The sequence below is a fragment of the Alosa pseudoharengus genome, unplaced genomic scaffold (genome assembly GCF_046254945.1).
Source record: "Alosa pseudoharengus isolate Yale_2024_CS ecotype anadromous, Long Island Sound unplaced genomic scaffold, YU_APseudo_1.1 YU_APseudo_1.1_scf_7, whole genome shotgun sequence".
Lineage (NCBI taxonomy): Eukaryota > Metazoa > Chordata > Actinopteri > Clupeiformes > Clupeidae > Alosa > Alosa pseudoharengus.
In genome coordinates this window covers 11,921,713-11,926,595 of record NW_027468859.1, presented here as the reverse complement: position 1 = coordinate 11,926,595, position 4,883 = coordinate 11,921,713, and the positions used below count along the sequence as shown (strand labels likewise).

General features: G+C 39.2%; 1 long non-coding RNA gene across 2 annotated transcripts in view; it reads left to right on the top strand.

The window, feature by feature from the left end:
- Positions 1 to 1,837: 1,837 nt before the first annotated feature.
- LOC143109908 (uncharacterized) overlaps positions 1,838 to 4,883 on the top strand; it is a 27,581-nt gene continuing 24,535 nt past the window's right edge. The window contains exon 1 of one of the 2 annotated variants that reach the window (XR_012984001.1): positions 1,838 to 1,865. This is a non-coding gene — a long non-coding RNA (uncharacterized LOC143109908). Of the gene's footprint in view, positions 1,866 to 2,799; positions 2,870 to 4,883 lie in introns of those variants that run through there. The other variant, XR_012984002.1, reaches the window with a different exon arrangement.

Sequence of the window (4,883 nt, the reverse complement as noted above, 5' to 3'; positions counted from 1 at the left end):
TCATGATGTCTGCCGGGGTCTTCCTTTTCAAATTAAACGTTCTTAGTGATTTTAAGGTATACTATGCAGGTTCAGGTATTTTTTGCGACTGAAGAGCTCCCCCTAGAGTCACGATATATTTGTATTTTACATTTACAAGATGCTTTTTGTTGTGGAGGTGAAGGATTAACAACAGTCAAAAACTCTCCAAAGAGCTATAACAAGGTAATGTTTCATGATTCTCGCGAGATCTCTTCGTGCTGTTCTTGAAGTCGCATGGCTGATTCGCCGGTTAGCCATTTGCTACGTCTATACTGTATGGCTATACTAGGTGAACGATTCCCCTATTACGTGAAGTTTGTTTACTATCAAATTGGCTTCGTAAAGGTTATATTAGGGTGAAAATCTTGCATAGTGTACCTTTAATGGTCAGCTCTGGGTCAGATAAAACAGTCACACCGAGATGGAAACTCAAACATCACAGTTACATGGACATTAATATTTTTTAACCCAATTAAGACAATATTTCGAATAAGACACGGCCTTGTAAACAGTATTTTCTGATTGCCTTAACCCAAATAAGGTTATAATTGAAATAAGCAATAATCAAAGTAAGACGTGGAGCATTCTGTTCTTAGTTGCATTATGGAATGTGCCTTTCCTATCGTACACTGCACCTTCATTCCCAGAGTAAATTCTAGAGAATCAAGTCAGGAAGTACCTGGGGCCTCAGGATGCTAGTCGAATACCTCCCTAATGAGGAAACGTGACATTCTGTTTCACTTAGCATTCACAATACCATTACCTGCATTTAGACAATGGACAACAGGACAGCAGACACAAAAGTCTATGGGGGACTCCCTTGATTCAAAACACACCGCAAGTGATAAAGATCTATATACTTCCCACACACACACATGGATTGCCATAACTTTGCCTTTAAATTTGCTAATGTGTGAGAATGTTTGATGTGGATATTAGTTGGTAACAGTTAATTCCCATAAACATTGATATGAAACAGCAATGCCAAACAACTAGAAGTCAGGTAAAAAAAACAAGCAAACACAACTACGTTTTGATATACCTACTGTCTGCAGCCTCAGTTGATACTCTCCCACCCCCCATAATGCCCTCCAGCCCGACTTGTTTGACCCAGTGACCCTTCTCTTTGGTCCGATCCCCCCTCCTCCATCCCCAAAGCATCGTCAAAGCCCCTCTGCTGGGCCACAGACAGACACCTGTGTCTCTTTGGCCCCGGTGGCCTGGCTTTCCACGGACGTCTAGACCATCCCACCATGCTGCGGCCCAGACACAGGTCACCTTATCAGGGTGTGTTTGTCTGAGAAACCCCCACGCCCCTGGTCTCTACCCCAGGCCACATGTGAAACAGACAAAGCCATCTCTTTGTTCTGTATAGCCCTGGTGTTATTTCTGTCTGGATATGGTTAAACACCAAGGTAAAACACCTCATTCTCCAAGCCCTCCAGGCTACCAAATATTTACTTTATTAGGATTAAATGGATTTAGTCTATCTATAATAATAACCTGCTCAGGTTTTAGCTTCCTAGCAGCAAGGAGTACTGCCTGATGTAGGAATATTTAGCATATTTTCATCCATGGGCGTAGATTTAGGGTGGGACGCTAAGGACTAGTCCTAATCAAAATTTTAAGATGACAAAAATTGTCCCCACCAATATTTTAGCGAACTTATTTGTGCTGCTGATCATTCCGACAGCCAGCACGACAGTACAAGAAACGTCATTTGATTGGCTGATCGAGGGGTAAGGGGAAGGGTTATCTGACACGCACGCTACACGCATGGAGAGTGCCAATGCACGGGCTACTTTGCACTGGCAGTCAAGCGAGCAGGTGTGTTAACGACAATGGTAAGTTACCAGGGCTGTCTGCTAATACATACCCCATAAAAGGCCAAAGTAAAACTTTTTGATATTCCCTTTGCCCTTCAGCATGTACATGTTTGCCCCTTTTTGTGGTTTGTAGGTTAGATCAGCTATGCCACCCAAGAAGAAGAAAGAAAGCTTTTTCATTATGCAGAGTCTAAGCAAACTAGCCATACAAACTGGCAACTGGTGACCAGGCTTTCAAATTCGGATTTTACTATGTAAAATAACATTAGCTGTAAGGATATTGTCACAGCTAAACCTAGCTTCTGTAATCTTTCAACCAAAGTTAAGAGTCATGTTGAATAGGCTATGGGTGTGCCGCATGGACAGTCGCTATAGAAGAAGAATAGAAGTCATGGGCTGCCAATCTTGCAGTGTATTTGTGAATGTAGCCTAATGCAAAGAAATAAAAGATAAACAATGCAAAGAAATAAAAGATAAACTAGGTGCATTTCCCTAGAAATTAACATTGCGAGACACCAGATATTTCTTCTATGATCTCATCCCATAAAGCTTTTCTTTGACTTAGTTTTTTGAACATTTATTTTATCTAATGACATAGCAAACATGATGAATTGAATCCACATATCCTTGCACTTGCGAAAACTATTTTTCACTAGCCTAAAACAATGAGGTCGCAAAAACAATGATTTCACACTTGACTTACGACTCCACTCAGAAGACTTCAGACTTGACTCGGACTCGAGCTTCGAGACTCCTGAACAAGCTGTATTTCATGCAATTATTTCTTTTTTTAATCTAAATGTATTCATGTATTTCTATTTTATTTTATTGCTACATACAGAATACTTTGGAAAACGTATAATGAGCGGTATGGCCCCTTTGCCATAATGTGCAACGTAACGCATGTGCGCACTCACAGAAGTAAAAAAAAAATGCATGCGACAAGAAGTCCTCCTTTTATCATTACTTTCGGTTACAATAACTTCGTGCACAGAGGAAATAAGCGAACAGCTACATGCAAGGTAGGTGGCACCAGGATAAATTATGCCTATTCAACAACGTCTGATTTCATCAGGCATCTCCAAACGCACCCAGATAGGTCATGGCCTAGCATATCGTCACAGGTGACAAGCTAACCATCGTAAAGTGTTGTGCTAATGCTGGGAACAGACAGGGATGGACAAAAATACATCAGAATATATTTCAAAATAAAATACCTAATAGGCCTACCCTAATTTTTAATGTATAAAAAATACTGTATTTTTGTATTTAGAAAATACTCAAAATACTTTTTTCAAGGAAGTATGGAAGCACTGCAAAAAAACGTTTTTTATCCCAAACATTTAGCCTATTAAAACTATATAGTAAAAAACAATAAAATGTGGCCCCTGTTATACCAAATAGTATACCATATGCAAGTTCATGTAGTGTGATCAGAATTAAGAATATTTCAAGAATTTACATTTACATTTAGTCATCTAGCTGATGCTTATCCAAAACAACTGATAGATTCGGCATCCGTGGCCTACTGGTTAGCGCTTTGGACTTGTAACCGAAGGGTTGCCGGTTCAAACCCCAACCAGTAGGCACGGCTGAAGTGCCCTTGAGAAAGGCACCTAACCCCTCACTGCTCCCCGAGCACTGCTGTTGTTGCAGGCAGCTCACTACTGTATGCCGGGATCAGTGTGTGTTTACTGTGCTGAGTGTGTTTCACTAATACACGGATTGGGATAAATGCCGAGACCAAATTTCCCTCACGGGATCAAAAGAGTATATATACTTATATTGTATTGTATATTTGCTTATACTTCAGACCAGAGCTGATGCTTCAGCAATAGCCGTCACTGAAAAGCTGTGAGTGTCGTTGAACACAGCTGTTCTCACATTAGCTGATTGCGATAAACATAAACCATTGTTGCCTAATTACCAATTATTCATTACATTGTGTAGTATCTACTTTTTAGTGTTTTTCACATATAGTATTTTGCAATATTTTTTAAATACAAAATACAGAGCCATTTCCTTCAACCCAATAAAATACAAATGACAAATTACTATTTTGTATTTGAAATACATATTACATGTTTCAGAAATACTACCCATCCCTGAGAACAGGCAGATTACATCTTTATAGTTGGCTATATGATGACATACTTAGGTTAATACTGTATTTCACCAGTTAGGGCACCAAAATGGCCAGCACTGTGTAGCCTATCTTGACATGTCTTTAAGTTTTTGGTTACAATATACAGGTAGTGGGCTCTCTGTTGATTTTAATGAGTAGGCCTAAGCCTAAAGTTACAGCATTTCTATCACAATTGACCAGACTTCGACCTTTGGTCTGCTTTTAACAAAATTCTGGCTATGATTTTTCCTTGTATGGCATCATGAGCCATCACTGCGCCTATTGCATTCTACTGTTGTTAGCCTTAAGCCTAGCTCAGTCATTATGTTCGCCCTCCATTAGAAGTGCAATGAGCTGCATTGAGCATAATAAACTGCATTTAGAATTCCAAATCCATATTTCTAGATATTTTGGTAAAAGTAACTTAAAAGGAATACAATAGTAGTGTAATGCCTTACAATTCAGATACAGTTTACTTTGAAATGACAGTAATGAGTAATACATAATACATTACGATTTTGAAGTAACTTGCCCAACACTGATGACAACCAGCACTTTCTATGTGTGTGTATGTGTGTGTGTGTGTGTGGAGGGTCAATCAAATTCTATGATTGCCACTGATGTGAATGATCTCACAAATCACACAAACCAAATCAAATTTTGTAAAAATTGCAAAAGTATGATTCGAGATTCTTAGTATTGTTATTGAAACAATAATGTTGGTATTGTGACAACAGGAGTTGGGGATATGTCCCCACCAAAGCTGAGACCAAACCTACGCCCTTGTTTTCATCCTGGTGAAAATTCCTATGAAGAGAATGTGTTATACACATTTGTATGGCCTACAAATGGTGACAGTATAATGTATCTGAGGACAGTGGTGCACATTTATGCATTTCAACTATTAACAT